The sequence below is a fragment of the Orbicella franksi genome, chromosome 5 (assembly GCF_964199315.1).
Source record: "Orbicella franksi chromosome 5, jaOrbFran1.1, whole genome shotgun sequence".
Lineage (NCBI taxonomy): Eukaryota > Metazoa > Cnidaria > Anthozoa > Scleractinia > Merulinidae > Orbicella > Orbicella franksi.
Window position 1 is genome coordinate 8,819,901 of NC_138149.1, and position 18,868 is coordinate 8,838,768.

Consider the following 18,868-nt stretch of genomic DNA (forward strand, 5'->3'; position numbering starts at 1 on the left):
AAAACTGATCTTTTTATTTTCCTACAAAATAACGATGCGGCAAATCGATTATAAAACTGACAAAAAAGAAAAAGAGATAAGTGTGCATTTCTAAAACATCTACTACTGTTAAAATACGTCTCATTTAATATTCGGATGCAAAATTTGAACGCAATTGTAAAACGTCAACCGGACTAAAAAGCCATACTACTCTCATCTATCTGTTTTCTCTATTCGGGTGGTATGCCTGCAAACTAGTTTTGAGCAAGTGTATAATGACTACTAAAATCATGCAATTACCTTTCACTTGTCTCAGTTTTACACTGATAAGTACGAGACAAACTACATCTACAACGAGTAAACAGGAGAGGACTCGTGTTTTCAACTAGAACGAACAAGTCTATCGTTTATATAGGATGACGCACCTGCGTGTATACCTGACTTGAAACTGACAATATAACTGGGGTTACAAGTACACTAACAGCTCAGTTTTTGCCTCGCCTGTGATTGAAAGGTGTAGTAGCAAATGGGAAAGGTCTAAAGGGGTCCTCTGGTTGGTGAAGAAGCTCTACACTTAAAAAGGCAAAACAACCTATTGAAAATTGTATTTAAAGGGACACTGTCAAGATATATTTGCTTAAAACTCTTATAAATTCCCGAAATGGTCCCTAAATTTGGTAATAAGAACTTTATTAGCTCTAACTAAATGATTAAAAGCAATTCTTGAAGAAAGTCCACGCTGCATGCAGCAACATTTTTGCAAAATTGCAACGATTTTCGGGCTAAACTTGAACCTTTTAAAGACTGACATCCTGACGTTATTTTTAAAAATGCATGTCGCAATCCGTTTCCATCCTCGCCATCGTTATCCATCCTAATGGGTTTCAATTATTTGTCCAGTGCTGCTCTACAAAATAAAACCATTATTGTTCAGCTTCCAATGATCGACTGGATATGTTTTTGAGATTTCCAAAATCATACTAAAAATGGTGATAGTGTCCCTTTAATATCCCACCAAAATGACTCTAATTTACTTGGAGCAAGGCTTAATAAAAGGTAAGTTGTCTTTGACTTTAGAACATAACTGAAACTAAGCTACAAACGCTCATAAGACAAAGCGGATGAGAGGCGGTGTTGCCGCGACATTAACGCAAACTATGGTTATAATACTGACTGAAATTCTCCTCTTATAGTTTGGCTTAATTTGAACACTAAAAGCGAAGTTTCTAAGAGTAGATAACGAAAAATAATCATAATAAAAACATGCACTATAGCAGACGAGCACTCCAGACTAAAAAACGTTCTTGGGTTTGAATTTGGCCATATGAGCACTTCGACACATCGATCACTGTGCTTAAATCTACTGGTTTACTTTGAAGCTACATTGTTTGATAAATTTTAAATCGTCCACTGCTGCACACGTGAGTATGAAGATTGGTCACTACTATGAGAAATGCATTCCTGCTTGAATCTCTCCAGTGCCACGTTTCTGTCACAGCCTGTCAAATTCAGTTTATAGTATTAGTTGTTGATATCTACACGTCATTAAATAAACGGAAGGAGAGTTATGGATATGCATATCACCCTTGCATATGTGCATGTGACATTAAACAAACGAAAAAGATTTTCCTTGTTTCCATCGATTCATTTTTGAGTTGAATTCTACTAGTATACTATAATACAATCTGATGGCTGGAGGTGGCGATCGTCCACATAATGGCCGGCGACGGCCTCGTCAGCTATGTCTTGTGATAATTGTTAATAGAAACATGTCGTCCCACGGAAAGAGATCGCGCGGCGACTGTCTATTTATTTATCATGAATTTCACACCCACTTATGGACATACAGTACAGTATCTCTTTCTTAAGAACGCACCTTAAGAAATCCGGTCTTTAACACGCTCGACGATCTTCTTGGCAAGCTGCAAGGCTTGTTGAGCCATCTGGGCCGAGTAAACGTCCTTTGGAATCTGAGGAAAATGCATCCGATCTGGATAGCGCATGCCTGTTGAATCGCCAACAAGAACCTCCAACTGGCATGCCAATTCGGTTAACTCTGAGTCATTCAAGCCGTTGCAATTCTTGACCAAGTTGTGGACACTAGTCTTGTCGGCGTCTATCGTGTACTGAGCGGCTTTCAGGGCTTTCTCTGCTGCCTACAAAAGCAATATTCGGCTAGACTGAGCAAGTGTTAACTTGGTAAGTTATATTTTGAATTCGGGAAAGGGACTGTTATTTGAACAACGGTAAATAAACCACGAGTTATTAAAATAGCACATGTACATTTTTATAAATAATTATATGCCTGGAGAATTTCATGTAGTTGTACATTAATCTTCACATACTTTCGTCATGGTGAAAGTTTGGATACATCAGTCAACATCTAATGTTTCAAATAGTGCTTCAAAATATGCATGTAAAGAATGTTTCTCTTATCACCTTCTGCACTTTGTTATCAAATTAGATTAAAGCTAGGGAAACACTTGCTAATCTTACCTGGTAACATTTAAAACATGCCCACTCGTAGGAAGGATGGCCATACACAATATCATTCTCCACTGCCGCGACATCGGCCTTAGCTTGTCTAAACCATCGCCTTGCTTCGCCTGGTTGAGGATTCTTCCTGTGTGAGTTTCGAGGTGACCGTTGTCTTTCTTGGTATCCCTGGCGCTGCGTGTAATGTTCCCTTGCACGAGCTCCCCAGGACGTAAAGAAATCATCGTAGGACCCACCCGAAGTTCTGGCTTCTGCGTTAGGTCTTCCACTACCCCGTGGTTCACCTCTTTCCAATCGGGAGGTCTCGTGCTGTATATGCTGACAAACTTCTGTGCAGAATTCTTCATCGCCCAAGTTTTTATCGGGATGCCACCGCAGATACAGTCGCTTAATGATTTTCCTTCTCGTCTCGTCTGGTAGTTTCCATGCATCGTCCAGGAGGTCTGAAATTTCATCAAACACCTCCTGTCTACTTCTGTTTCTTGGAGGCTCCCTTCGCTGATTAGATAAAACAATTGCAGATGAGGTTGCAGCGTCCAGACGATGAAATTTGTACAAATCAGCAGCATCGACCTCGATCTCTTGGTTATCTCCGATATTGATTCTGTAACGCTTTGCCAAGGGGTTGCAATCTTCATTCGCCATTATGTCGATAATCACAGCGTATATGTAAGTAGCGTTTCCTTCCTGCCGCTGCAGACTCGGGTCGTCTAGCTCGTATCCTACATACTCGTCAGGTTCAAATTCTTCAAAGGCATCATTCAGCAAATGGTGGTCTTCAATTGGGATAAAGGTCCCGGGCGGAGGATAGATTTTCTCTCCTGCTGGACGGGACGAGTCATCTTGTCGAACACCCATTCCATCTAACAGTGACCAAATGTCACTTAGAGGACAACGCAACATCTCTGGAATAAATATTGCCCTCCTTCCGAGAAGCCCTCCACAAATGTCTTCTATCACGTTTGAAACGAGCCATATGGCACAGGTGCTCTCATCGACTCCTCTCACAGCTGTAACATACACCCTCCAAATTTCTTCATTGGAAACTAGGACCTTATCTAAGAAATATGACACTCCTGCTTCACTTTCTGGAATAGGAACCTCGTCGGTAAAAAGTGTGGTTCTGAGGCTGTTTACGACAAAAAGTTCGATTCGACGAAGCCCTCTTTCGATGTTTTCAATCACACCATTATCAATCTCTCTCTTCTGTCGACAGTTCTCATCTCGGATCAGTCTGATAACTCCAGAACAAAACTGTGCGGAAGAAAGCTGGTGCTTCAGTTGCGACACAGCATTAGTCATCACAAATTCATGGGTCTGTGAGGCACTCAATTTTTCTTTGACAACAGAGGAAAGCATTCTTGGCTGTAATGCTATTGGTAACTTCATCGTTAGTTCTTTGTAGTTGGTCTGGGCAGAGCTGCAAGTCACATCCATCAAACGAAGGTCGAGTAAGAAAGGTTGGTTAAATTTGTGCAGCCGATTCCGGTGAGTAGCAGGTGCATCATTGAAAATAAGATCTGAAGACGTGCGCAAGAAGACCGGCGTTACTGTCTGGTTCTCCTCAGAAGAACTTCCTGTCAAAGACGTTCCCGGTAGGTACAGTGCCAAAAGCCTTTCCACTTCTTTGGTATTTTCTTCTAGTCTCTCGAAGAAACCTTTCGCTGCCTTGACACACATTCTAACTTCATTTGGGTCCAGTTTTGACTTCTGGCATTTCCTCTGCAACATGTCCAACACCATAGCATAGTGGAAAATTGTAACACATTTGGAACAACCAAGGTTCTCAAACAGTGGGTGAAATTTTCCAAATTCTTTAGGAATTCCGTAGAGAAACGGTCTAATTTCAAGGTGTTCATACAGCTCGAGGACTGCTTGACATGGTAAAATTAGTTTCTTTCCATGTTCAACCAAAATGCAAGGTGTGTTTTCCAGAATTTTCTTTGCATCACTGTTTACGATTGGCTTTGTCAACAAAAATGTGTAAACGTGTTCCATTACTGCCATAATTGTGTGACATCGCTCAGCCATCTCCAACCTGTTGTTTGCGAGATATACACATAAATTTTGGCAGTGACCAACGACAAGATCTACCGGTGGCTTCTCTAAAATCTGGAGTTGTGCGACAAAAGAATCACAGTACTGGGCCATGCTGACACGGGGAGGGCGGTTGAGCTCATGAAGACGACACCGTGGGTTTGCCCATCTTGGAAGTAAATGCGCCTTCGTCCACACAATTTCTGCATGTTCAGAGGGAACTGCCTCTTTGAACGCAAAGAAAGGAATCTGCCGACCTACGACGCCTCCAAACGGTGCAAAGAGTGCTTGAAGGGGTTCTCTTACAGGATCCCCGGCCACAAATCGAATGTCGCAAATACTTTGTAGTAATCCTTCAGCCACTACGTTGTGTCGGTGTATGAAATGATTGACCAGAACTTTAGATTTCTTGAAAGTGTTATCATCTGGTGCTGATGCGGCCTCGTGTGCAACTTCTGTAGCAAATCTCTTGAAACTGTCCTTGGTAACTTCACACACCAGACCAATACGTCGCAAAAACTTCAACCACTCTGGAGAATTGAGAGGCTTTGGTGGAAACATGCTTTCTGGAAGCATTATGCGGAAAACATCAATTCTAGGGTCGCAAAAACAGGAAGCAGTCTTGAGAATACCATCCACTGAGGGAACGAGGGGAATATTTCTTAAACATTCCAGGAGTCGCTGCTGGTCACCATCCGCATTATCGCCGTCATCATCATCCAAATCGTCTAACATGCACTTCCGGATAAATTCCAGGTGAACCTGCCTTGCACCATCGCTAAGAATAGAGAAATTTGTCAGAATAAAGGTGCAATACACGTCAACAGCAGAAACGCATTCAAGTTTCAGGAACTTGAACAACTCAGAGAGACTTCCCCAGGATTTGAGAAATACTATACCAAGCTCACGCTCCAACACATCTATTCCCTTCTGCGGTATTTCATTTGGTAAAACACACACTCTGCGTTCATCGAGTCTTATCAAGCCACCATGTGTTGCCTCATAAAAAGGGAGCCTTCTTAGGACGATCCTGTCGGCATCTCGCAGGCACTTCACACTTCTATTGAAGTACTCCAAGATGGTGATACAATCTGACGGCGGCAATCGTCCTCTAAGTGAGTGCGGGTCTAAATCCATCTTTTGATCAAGTGAAGTCAGAAGTGATGCCGGGACCTTCAGGGTTGCCACAATGATACGAGCGAGATTAACTGAGTTTGGAGAGGAGTACGCATAGGCACCTGATCCCGTGGTTGAGAGTGCAGTAGAGTTAAGGTCAGGCAGACCAAGTTTCCGCAAGACGTCCACGAGTTCCTCACTTGAAGAATCAGCACTTCTAAACTCAATGATAGATGCTGCTTTCCCCAAAGGTACAAGAAAATGTTCAACTGGCTGGGGCGCTCTGAACTGGAAAAAGGAAAGCAAGGAGGTTTTTCTTTCTGTGCTCTTCCACTCAGTAGCAGGAAGTATGCTCCAGTTGAACAGAGGTTCAAGGGTTCGCTTAATCTGAAGGTTCTTGGTCTGCTCATTTATTTTTACGTCATCGACAACATCCCTCAGAATATCATGAAGAAAAACCCATACCCTGTACATCCATCGTTGGTCGGGGATAGCTTTTTGGATTGGAGACCACTGAACAAACTCCGCCTTTCCATAGCGTTCCTGCTGCAGTGTTTGGGGCAAGTTCGCGGCAAATGTTTTTACATCCAAAGGCTTCAAAACGGACCAATTTTTGGTAGCAGCGTCTTTAAATATCTCTCTATAAACTTGCTCATGAAGAAAGATATGTGGTGAACCGGGCAGAATATCTTGATATCGAGAGAGGAACTTGGGTTCTTCGCTTGAGAACGATTGAAGACGGTTGTCTTGCGTAAGAAGCAGTGGAAGACCTTCCAGCTTATCGAGAAAGCTTGCATCACCTTTGCAGTACAGCAACACCACAATAACACCAAGAACATCTTTCAATGATGTTTCATCTACATGACAGGGAATTGGCCCAATCGTGCACAAGGGGTTCTGACAACTAAGTGTTCTGTAGAAATCTATAACAGAGCTTGGAGAGATGCAGCATGTAGTGATACCAGCTCTCACAAAGGATTTGTGCAACGACAAGGAAAAGGCCACGAGGTTAAAACCGCTTTCAAGAAGTATTGCCTCAAACCTCTTTATTGTTTCCGTTTGGGATTTATTTGTTTCCTTGTCAGGTGACATGGCAAAGGGACCTTCTACTGCAAGGTTGTTGAAAAATGCTTGCTCCCTTCCATTGCTGGTTGGTGGTAGCCACGAAACCTCTACTACAGTGCTACTCTTCGCAGTTTTACAGGCGACTTCCATTGGTCTTCTTCGAACAACTGGTATGATTTTCAGTTCTCTTCTGTTGATTTCTTGATAGACAGAGTCAACCAGCGTCTCCCAATACTGTTCCTTAGGAGGTAGACGTGGGAAAAAGGTTTCGTAGAAAGCAATCTTGTAGAGGATCTCATCTTCGGCACAGGGGTTTCTATCTTGGAATATAGGTAGCTGAAGAAAATTTCGCACTTCGACCAACAGCGTAATGTAGCACGATGCCACGACATCTTGCAACAATGCATTATTCCAGTCACTCTGGTATCCACCAGCTTCGTTGCTCCACAAATTTCGTCTTGCCTCGTGTTCCAGTGCAAAGTGACCATTAATGTGAACTGGCAGGTTAGTTTCGAATGGAAGTGGCAGAAAGCAATAAGCTTTTTTCCTTCTTTGTACATGGCATTTTTGTACAGATTTCTTTTCCAAAAGGCAGGCCACACCGCCACGAGGAAGCATCCCAAGTTGATGTTTCTTAAAGGCATTAACGATACTCTTCTCCACAGACTTCTCAAAGCCCATCTGTTGAACAATTAGCCACTTTTCTTGGTTTCCAAGAGTGTCTGTGATGCTCAAGACATAGGACACTCTTGCTACTTGAATGTCAGTTGGAAGAACTTCTCTTCCCTCCTGTAGTAGCCTTCCAATGTCTTTGATGTAATTGGCAAATGCTCGTCTCTTGAGTTCATCCTCCTCTGATATCACTGCTTCGACTGTGTAAGCATTCTCTAGATCCCCACTTGTTCTATTTACTTCACAAAGGGTTATCTTCTTCACATTGTTTACAAAAAGAAGAACTTCAAATAGCTCTTTCTTCAATTCCTCCATCATTGTGTCCAGCTTTTCCAGTGACACAGAACTTGACGATATTTTGGATTCTAGAGCCATATGCGCTGTTCTCAGGGGAAATCTGAACATGGTTGCGCTATCTCTTGGAAAGTGTTTTCCCAGATAACATGGAAAAACATCCGGAAACCTTCTCTGAAGGGTTGTGTCGACTTTGATCATTAGTCCAGGTTCTTCTGAACTTGCACCAGGAACGAACTTACAGTGTGGGTCAAAAACGCACAAAACATCGCCAATCTCCTCTCCTTTTGAAATGAAGGACGGCGCATCAGTCAAATGGTAGACAGCATTAAACCCGACACCATATTGACCAGTTTTGTTTGGATCGTCGCTCTTACTACCCTCGCCAAGATTCCGTATTCCTTCAATATCGGCATTGGTGAAAGGCTTGTTGTTGTACACACACAAGGCAGGTCCCTGTAGTGGTTGCCAACTATCTTTAAAAACTTTTTCACAGGGATGGTGTCTGGGGTCCTTTATGAAACATATCTCAGTCGCTTCTGCATCATCAGCGTTTTGAAGAAGTTCTTTCAAAATTTCCTTCTCGCATGGATAGCAGGTTAGAATGCGTTTCAAGCGATTTGTCAGTTTGTCCCGCCGACCAAAAGGAATTCCAACGACACGAGACCGCAAAGATTCTTCTCTATGTGTTTTAACACCCACATAGTCACACGTTGGCCAAGGAATTCTGGCGTTAACAAAATGCACGTCTGGCTCATCAGGCATCCAATGGCAGTCCTTGATGCAAAGCTCCGGAACCGGTCGCAAAACTCCTCTTGAGTCAGGAAGATAAACAGTTCCACACTTTTCTTCGACCTCAGCAGGATCGCAATTCCAATCTCTAATAGTTTCGCCCAGTTTATACGCCAGATGCACAGCAGTCTGAAGACTTTCTTGGTCCAGTTCAGTGTCTGCAAAGCGGCTTTTCATTTTCAGAAGACTTGAAATAAAATCTTTCTCCTCAAAATGCTCCCTCACACCAACCATTTTCATTAGTTCTGGGAAAGCCACTGCCAAAGGTTCTGGAAGTTGATAAAGATATGGCGAGCAGTCGACGTTAAGATGGAAGGCCACCTGAGTAGCAAACAGAAACTGTCTTCCGTTAAGAATGAAGTTCTTGCCATTCAACAATTTCTTGATAGCTTTCGAATTGTTAGCAAGTGCTTTATCTAGATACGAATAGGCAGCGAAGCACAAATGGCTTATCTCCTCATGTAGAGTGACCTCTGACGATTCAACTTTGGTGGACATAGCTACTTCCAGTTGAGCTATTACGTGGGCCAAAGTCGCATGCTTTTTGTCTAGCGCCAACAACGGTTTAACATTTCGAGGGATAGACACTCCAACTAATGGTTCTGTGCAGCATAAAAGGTACTTTTTGTCTTCCAAAAAGACATCTTTAGGTGCAAGGAGAACTTTGTTTCCAAACTCGTCACCTTTCCACCGAAGAGGAAACGAGGCTGGCTTCTTGAGAACAGGGAGAAAATTTGCCTCCAAAATGCGTCTTCCAATGACACTGTTTGAAGGAATTTTATCTTCGTACTTCATCTTCTTCTCCATAAATTGTAGCAATGCCGTCGTCCGCTTACACGCTGCGTCACTGTTGACTGCATTTAGTCCTTGAATACTTTCGGCTCTTTCTGCAATCTCGTGCCAAGGAAGATAATCCGACACCATTCCAAGAGTCTCAAGTTTTGCAAGCCGTTGAGAGTTCAGGAAAGTATTTTTATTGCCACAAGGAAACCTTTCATCGCCAGGAAGAAAGAGATGGGCTGCTTCTTGGCCTGGATGTATGAGTTGAGATGGATACTTGAGAGTGTTACCAAATGGTGATGCTGGAATGCAAGCATGCGTCCTTATCAGGTCATTGTAGTTGATATCCAGAGCATGCAGCACTAGTGCATCTCTTAACTCTGGAGGTACAGTGGAGATTTTTGGGAAGAACAGTTCACGAAAAAATCTACCCTTGTTGTAGATTTTGGGTTTTAGTACTTCTCCAAGACCACAAAATTGGAACGAGCTTAGGACATCCACGGGAACATCAATGACCACTGCACTTTCTTTCATAAGCAGCTGGAAAACTGTGAGCGAGATATTTCCTATTAGCGGCTCGTTTCTAAAATCTGGATCAAGAAATGCAATTTGATCAATATTTAGCCAGTTCTGTCCGTCAGAAAACACAGAGCAATTTCCTCTAGCAACCTGTGTATAGAACGACTTCATGATTGGCCAGCAATTACGATAGGTCTCACAAGCTTTTGGCCACAACGAATGGAACTTGTAAGATCCGTCAGCCGAAGCAATGGACCTCAGATCCTCGAGAAGGCAGAGATAAGCAGAAGCAATAGAATCTTGCATAAGAACATTGTTCCAGTCCACTCCATAGCACTTCTTGTCATCTTCAAGTTTTTCCTGCAAATGACGTCTGTTAGCAGCTAATGCAAATGCTCCATTTATGTGAATAGGAAGGCCACTGTGAATTGGAAGTGGGAGGTAGCAAAACAAGATCCCATTGCCATCTAATCCATCAACTGTTTTCTTCACAGGCAAGGGCAAAATGGTGCCAGATGTATTTGGAACCAGCTGAACAGCTGCCCCCGCCGATGGGAGAAGGCTCAAATCATTCTTAGCAAATTTTAGAGCTTGACCATCACCCATGGAAGACGCCACAAGCCAGGTGCTACAATCCTTTTGAAAAGGTAAGTCACATGCGAAGAAACTCAGACCGTACTCCGTAAAACTGCACTTGATGTTAACCTTCATGGCCGATTTTATTAGTTTGGTTGGTGCTCCCTTCCTAAGATTTCGAGTTACCTGTGACGACACTTGAAGAAAATTGCACTGCTTCAAGAAATCCTTTTCCTCTGTGGCCAACTTCATTGTCGCGGCTGGTAGATTAACAGGGACAGAGAGGCTTCTAACTATTCCACCTTGTGCTAGTGACTTGCTTACTTGAAACAGTAATGTCGGCTTTTGGTCTTGACTGGCAGATGCTGTCAGGGAAAATACGCTGACATGGAGAACATTCTGTGTGAAGAGGAGTAAGGTTTTGGCTCCATTAACAAGCATTAGCAACAATTCTCGCATCTGCTGGTCATCGTATGGTAGCTTCTTGATCTCACTTCTCTTAGCTTGCTCGCTCGTTCTCAATGGAAAACGAAAAATGGTTCCATCAAATGAATTGTCTTCTTTATCAAGATGCAAATCACAGCCAACGATACCATTAAATGGCTTGAACTGATTGGTGAATTTTCGAAGCCTCTTCACATCCTTGTTGAGATCAATCTTAATTCCTGGCTTCCTTTTGTTCTTAATGGTCTTCCCGAGGTATGACGTGTGAGGATCAAAAATGACAAAATAGTTCCTACTACAGAACATGGACACATCTGTCAAATTGTACACCGCATTAAAGCCAAGTCCGAACCTGCCAATCTTTTCCGTTTTGTGCTCTTTTGTTGCCTCATTCAATTTTGCAATGTTCTCAAAGTCCTCATCGTTGAATTGAGCGTCATTGTAGACCCACAATGCAGGACCTTGACAACCTTTCATGCCTTCATCAATCAAGCAAGCCATGGCATCCTCGTTCGTCCTTTCATCATAGAGAAATCTCACCTCGGTGGCACCGGCATCGTCTGCATTTTGAACAAGTTCTTTTAGAACTGAAAATCCATCCGTGTACTCCTCCAGAAGTCGGTTCAGCCGAGTAGTAAGCTTCTCTTCCTGTCCAAACTCTTCTCGTTTGGACAGCTCGTCCGGGTCCAGCATTCGATTGGTGAGGCTTGGGACACCAAGACATTCAGCAGTACTTTTAGGGACACTGGGGTGTACATAAAAATAGTCCATGTCTTCATCGTCACCTTCTCTCTTCAGCCAATCGTGGTGGTAGTACATACAGCACTCCACAGGTTCAAGCCTTACATGCGAGTTGTCTTCAGTGTATGTTGGTAGAAAAATTTGCCCTTGTAGCTCCTCTGTCAACTGCTCACTTGCCAACTCATTCAGAATGTTGATGGATAACTGAAGATCGTGCTTTACTTCTAAAGCGCTGGACAGGACAAATCCTTCGTCATACTTCTCTTTAATCATGTGAAGGACCTGTACCAAAACGGTTGGATTACTGCTTTCCCTCATGCCAAAATGGTAAAACAGTTCAGCGTACTTAGCCATGTCGGGAGGAAGAGAACGAATGTAGGGTGTAAGATCAATGTGGGGCTTGCTGAAAAGCACATGGCTAGGTGAAGAAAAGCCCTCTCCATTCTAAACCCAATCAAATCCTTCTAAACAGTCAAATGCAGGATCCACACCAACATCCTTTGACGTTAGCGCTCGACTTAGCATCAAGTAAATTTCGTTTACCACAACCATGAAGAGGTGCTTCTTTTCTTTTGAGTACGATCTGATCACATTCTGCAAGTGCTGAATGACCTGGGAGACACCCGGTAGGTATTGACAGCCAAAATACATTGAAATTTGATTCGTTGGCTGTACTTCTACAAGAGGCATAACCGTTCCTACGAGGCTTGCAAAATACTGACTCTTCACTTCAGTTGGTTTGAAAAAGTGTTTGCCATTTTCTTCGCCTGCGTCAAACCATGCCAGTTCTGGAGGATAGTTAGGGGGCCTCTCTTGCAATTTTGAAACCCAGGGAATGTCCTTCAGAAGCGATCCTAGTGGTTGTCCATTGACTGACTCCGACAATTTTTGGGGATTGTCTCTGAGGAACTCCAAAACTGCTCTTGACTTCTGCTCTGCGGTTGGAAGGTGAGTAAGCCCACTTACTAATTTCGCACTTTGGTACAAATCGTATCCAGTGATGTTGTCCTCGCTTTTCATTCCAAGTTCTTCTAACATGACGAGTACAGAACGTTCGTTGAACGCGACTGTTGGGAAAACATCTTCATTGACAAATAATTTCTTCAGGATCAACTTTCTGGGATTAAAGAGGTCTGATGCTCTTGCACGCCCTCCATGTTTGGAGACAAAGGGCAAGACCTGTAATTTCTGTTTGAAAGTGGCATTTCTGCGAATTTCACTAGTGTGGTTTTCCAGTACATAAGTCATGAGTTTGTCAATCTGCTCTCCAGAGTACTTTCCTCCTTGTATGTCTGGAAACACTATTTGGCAGAGTAACTCGGTTGGCGTTAGAATCTTGACGTCTCATAAAACTGCTAAAGACTTGGAATCGTGCTCGCCAATGTCAATCAGCTCTCGTACAGGTGAAACCGGAAGAGAATCAGCAACCGCTGCGCAAAGGCCCTCCATCTTTGATACGAACTTCTTGGACAGCGTCTGAAAAATGGGAAGCGAACACAGCAGATTGTACTCCGCTTGTCCTACATATGACCGTCTCACACGGGCAAGAAATGACCTGAGGAGGTGCTTGTCGTTAGCAGATAATATCTTGCGCACGATTTCTGGAAACTTTCCAGCTGCCATCTGGCCAGAGGAAATCACCATTGCTTTCAAAACGCCATGTGCAGACGGTGGATGTACAAACGCCCCCAAGACAGCGGGATGGTGTCTTATATAGGCTGGGAAATCATTCATGATAATTACACCAAGCTTACTCAAAACATTTGTCAGTGTATCGTCGAGGCAATCATCATTTAGGCGTTTGACAACAACTCTAGAAGGGCGGCAAAGTCGTGCCAAGGTTACAGGTGTTTGTACTAGGCTGAGTGGAATCAGAGGCAGTTTTCCAAGGCTCTGAATATCTTCCTCTGTTGTAAAATGTTCCTGTAGATATCTCCAGACAACCTTGATCCAGTCTCTCGGAGGATGATTTTGATTCCTGTCATCGGGGAACCACGAAATGGTATTACCCTTCTTCCACTCAGCCGGTAGGGCCTCCCAGAGAAGAGACGGTACATCATCCTCGCACAATAGCCGTAATTGTGTGATTTCTGTGAAAAAAGCATGACAACATAAAGAGTGACAGTCTTCTTCCTGAAACGCGCAATATTAGGACGTTTTTCACCGTTTTTCACCGTTTTTCGCGGTGGCCTTATGGTTAGTGCGCTCGTCTCCAGATCGAGCGGTCCGGGTTCGAGCCCTGGCCGGGGACATTGTGTTGTATTCTTGGGCAAGACACTTTACTATCACAGTGCCTCTCTCCACCCAGGTGTATAAATACGTACCGGCGAACTTAATGCTGGGGGTAACCCTGCGATGGACTAGCATCCCATCCAGGGGGGAGTAGAAATACTCCTAGTCGCTTCATGCTACAGAAACCGGGATAAGCTCCGGCCTGGTGGGCCACTTGGCTCGTATGCACACTGTACCTGTACCTGTACATTTCACCATAATAATGTAAAACCAACGAAAAAGAATTGATTAAACGATAATAACCGGCATGCCTCAGTCGTCTTTGTTACAATTTTGGTAAGTTAATTCGTTGTAAGGCCGTTTTTCTTTACACTGTGCCATGCGACTTATGAAAGGAATGCCATTAACTACTGTAGATATTAAAAGAAAGAATAAAAAAATGCACGGTAAGATAAAACCATACTCGAATCCAAAACAAAATCATTTTACCTTGATCACCTGCATCGTTCAGCTTCCCAATGACGTCCGTATCGAGTGTTTCATCGAGGAAACGGTGTTCTAGACCAGGAAAAAGTGCTCGGGGATGATTACGCGAGCAGATATAAATTCGCTCTCCCTGATCTGAAAATTTTGTGAAGGCGCCATCGAAGAGGGGCAACAACATCAAGGCGCAGAGTTTGTCATATTTGCGGTCTTTAAGACAAAACTGAAGGAGGAGTAGTTTCTCTCGTCTATCAAGGTTCTGGTAACAAGAAGGGACTTGCTTCAATGCTGCTCTTGTGCCACTGGGTGTGATATTCTTTACAGTAGTCCCTGCATAGAACAAAATGGCGTCCGTGACGTGACTGGGTACTGAGACGACAGGCACATCAGCTGCTAGTAATACTCGCTGAAGCAGCTCTTTAGGTTCATCTTTAGACAGCAGGTCAAAAACGGCTTTCTGTACTGTCAGCCATTGCCCAAAATGTACCGGGGTGTAAACAACTTTTTTCTGCAGTAGCAAGTGAAACAATGGATCTCTTATCTTCTCCCACTTTGGGTCAATGGAGCTGATGTCTGGCCATGCCCTGTAAGAAACAAATAAGCGTCACACTGCAGTAGTTCCCTCGTTTCGATACCAGCATAGCAAGCAAGACTCTTCTCAAGAGCCATGCTTGCTATACTACCTGTGCCTTGTAGACATTTTTGAAATTACATTTATTTCTAGGCGCAATATCTGATTTCGTTCCTCTCCAAGAATATCGAGCGTGGGCTCGATGAACAGCGGCAGCCAATTTCAACTTCGATACACTTCATACTCCGTGTTCCAAAGAAATAATAGTTTTAACAAGTCTTGACTACTAAAAAAACGACAAACTACTCGTTCGTGGAAACAAAATGGGTCCAACAATACTAAGAGCTTATCTTGTGCTAACAACCACTGATTACTTCTGGGCATAAAATTAACAATCTATAAGTCGCGTGAAAGCACGTTTAAGAGCCAGCACTGAACGAATATTTTGTAGCTGGAGTTATACTTATCAAAGCGCATGACAGTTATTATCCGAGTAACTTCTCAGACAAAATAACACTTACTTAAAGATGGATGTCTTTGGCACGAAAAGCGATTTCTTGTTAATTGCTTCCAAAATCATCGTGGCATACGCTCTGGGTATGGCCTCCTCGAGAAGACATCTGTTCCATAGTAACGACTTGTCTGTCAGCTGCCGACCACTCATCTCTCGATCCTCTTGATCCGCATTTGGAGATTTGATATAACGCCTGTTCTGACTCAAAGCAAAGAAGCCGTTAACGTGTACTGGCAAACCTGTTAAGCTCTTCTTCTGCACTGGCAGAGGCAAGAAGCAGAACACGTGGCCTTTGATGCCGGGCGTTTGCAGTTTGGGACCTGTTGGCAATGCCATGGCGACACCTACTGTGGGTAGATAGTTAAGCTCTTTATCTGTCATCAGCCTCTTAAACCTCATAGAAACCTCCCCTCCACAAAAGTAATTGGTAACGAGGAAAGAATGCTGCTTCACGGGCGAGCCTAACTTTACTGTCTCTATCGTGACAGGGTAGGTTACAGTGACAGATTCTGTCATCACTTTTCCAGGTGTGACCTTTGAGAGAAACTCCTTTCTCTTCGCTAGAACTATTTTGAGACTTTGATCGGCGATTCTAACTTGAAAAGTCCTTTCAGGATCAGACTCTGATTCTTCTCTAACATACAGCTCGATCGATTCCAGGTGTTGAAGAAACAGGAGAACCAAGTGAGCATCAGCCTCAAAACTTTCAAACAGTGTATCCATCTTCTCAGTAGAATAGAGTGTTTCTGACAACTCGGATGGTCTGGTCCTGAAAGGGAAACGGAACAAGGTGCCATCGTAAAATCCCTGGGAAAAAACATCTTCCGTACAGTCAAAGATTCCCTTGTAAGGAAGGAACTGGTCTGGTATTTCGTCCATCTCTGCGCGGTCCTCATTGAGTCGCCAGCGTTTTCCTGTTCTTCTGTGGCGCTTGTCAGAAAAGTGAACACCATGAGGGTCAATGAAGCCAATTTGGGAATCACTGAGTAAACTTGGTAAATCTGAGATAGAAGAGCAACACAAACATAACTAAGAGGACCACTATGGTGTGAAGGGCTTTCTTTTAAGTAACGAAATATTGAATTCAATCTTCAAACAATTGTTTCACTTTTCTTAACAAAATAGGCCACTTTAACTAAAAAATGACAAGAATTGTAAAGGTTTCTTTTTGTAGCTATGTTGGAAGTTCACCAGGTTCAACAAATAAATGTGAGTCTTTAAGCAGGCTCTCAGCTTCAGTTATGATTAAGAGGGCGCATATGTGTAGACCTATTTGTTACTCTGTAAACCTTAGATTCTCTGTGATTTCATATCACTGGATGATTTTTAGTATGGCGTTCAAAAGACGTGATTTGGTCGTAGATCTCTGAAAAATTCTTTGCGTTAAGTAGGTTTGAAATGTTAATCTTAGTTAGGCCCGGTCCAAACGCCACTCCACTCATGTGCCGAACCAAACTTGATTAAGTTCGACTTTAGAGCGACTTTGGAGCGACGGCTGGTTCAGACGACGTACTTGCGTCGAACTTAATTTGGAAAGCCGTTGGTAACAATTTTCGACAAGAAAATATGCATTCTGAATTCAAGAACTCTATCCAAATAGAAAAGCTGTCACTAACATTTCGCTGTTATAGCAGTATTTAGGGAAGCAAATTCAAACTCTAGGTTCAGTGTTTAGACAGGTTTTCTCCCAGTTAATTCAACTTGTTAAAGGGAAATCTCATAAGCTGGGCTATTATCACGAAGAAAGAGCAAAAAATGAATTTACGCTAAAGAAACTCGCTTATACAGTCACGTTTCTCCTAAATCAAAGGCATATTTTGTTGTCTTTATTTTTAGCGACGACGTCGAGCTTCATGCATGACTGGTCACGTCACTCAATTTTGAGCCAATCACGAGTCCCGTTATATGAAAAATACATTACAGTAATTTATGCATTAGGTTCGACACATGACGAGAATGCCGTATGAATCAGCTGCCATTCCAACGTCGCATGGTGCGACAGACCCTGCCGAATTTAATGTTGTTTGCCGCACCAAACCTAACCTGCCGAACCAAACTGATCCAAACGCCGCTTTTCTGCCGTACTTAACTCATCAGTTAGGTTCGGCGCATGAACGTAACAGCGTTTGGAACGGGCCTTACCTATCTACCATATTAAAAACGTATATAAACTCTAAAATTTATTAAGATTGTACTGGAGCTGCATGTACCTGTCATGTGAAATACAGACTTGAATCCAAGACCAAAACGGCCGACTTTCATTGGATCTTCCACTTTGATGCTATCACAGACCAGACGAATATCCCTCCAGTCTTCTCTTGTAAACCGTGCGTTGTTGTAAGCGTAAAGCGCTGGGCCCTGTTTGAACATTTCAATGAAAGATATATGAGGAAGTCTTCTGTGACACTAGGAAGAGACTTGTATCTTTTTGTAACGTCCCCAAACGCAACTTGTGTAGTCATGTCAACCATTACAGTATGCCGTACATATTGGCAGATTTTCCCCTTACGTTATCAAACAATATCAGAGAAAACTTTACGCTCTTTAAGCCTCAAATATGTCTATGTATCTATAGTTTCTCCAAAATAAAATTGGATGAATGCACATTTTTCTGGTTAAAGATCTGTTTGTCAGACATAAACGGAAACCATATTCTTCCGTTTAGGAAAGTACCAAGGACACGCTCCTGTGCATGACATTGAAAAGCCAAAACCCCAAAGGCTTTGACCATTAAATTAGAAGAAACCCTAAGTATTATGACCTAGTTTTGTCAAAAATTACTGTGAAACTGAACTGAGCTGTTATTGTGAGTTATCCATTCATAAGGTTTCTGGATTTTAGCACAATAATCACTCTGTCTTGAACAATTCAGTGAGTTTTTTCTACGTGGTCTTCGGTGCGCGTTTTAAATTTTGCGAATTTGCAACGTTACTAAGTCATAACTTTTGTTCATTTCGATCAAAAATGAGACAAAACCATGTATTCACCTGAAATTGTGCGAGGTCCTCATCAAAAAGATATTCTGTGTCATGGCTGTGTTTGTCGTGCAAGAGTTTCATTCGACTGGCATTTGCATCCTCAGCATTTTGAATCAATTCCTAGACACGAGAGGCGTGAGAGATAAACAATCGTAAATTGTACATATACTACCACAGGAAAAACCGTAACATCTAACGCGAAAGTGTATAAATTTCTCATATACAGAGCCTCGTTGGTTTTTATCATGAATGCGAAGTTGACATGGTAATTCAGTTCTTAATTGATCCATGGTAGTCCAGCTTGCTATGTGTTGTATTGTTTGACAGAACGATTATATCGTGATATTTGCAAACCATACTGTAGCAGATAGAAGGAAGGAAATTCTGTTTCCCTGCAATCTACATGAAAGTATTTTGTTTTACCTTCAGTATCTGTCCATCATCAGGATACTGATCTAGGATGGACCTCAACTGTTGGATGAATCAAATCGAACCCATCGTCATCATTGTTCGCTGAGCAACAAATTAAAGAAACAGGCATTAGAGGAAAGTTTCAAAGAAACCAAACACAAAGACCTG

General features: G+C 42.7%; 2 pseudogenes across 2 annotated transcripts in view; both read right to left on the bottom strand.

Annotated features, from left to right (window-relative positions):
• LOC145488564 (sacsin-like) overlaps positions 1-18,409 on the bottom strand; it is a 20,005-nt pseudogene extending 1,596 nt beyond the window's left edge. Inside the window, exons 1-7 of the transcript XR_014049511.1 lie at positions 18,299-18,409; positions 17,522-17,669; positions 15,319-16,312; positions 14,233-14,810; positions 2,476-13,601; positions 1,856-2,135; positions 1-1,478 (exon numbers count right to left, since the gene is read on the bottom strand). The exon at positions 1-1,478 is cut by the window's left edge and continues 1,596 nt beyond it. The product of XR_014049511.1 is annotated as a sacsin-like (transcript). The remainder of the gene's footprint in view (positions 1,479-1,855; positions 2,136-2,475; positions 13,602-14,232; positions 14,811-15,318; positions 16,313-17,521; positions 17,670-18,298) is intronic.
• Positions 1-18,868, bottom strand: part of LOC145488559 (sacsin-like) — an 87,892-nt pseudogene that overhangs the window by 59,387 nt on the left and 9,637 nt on the right. The window lies entirely within an intron of this gene.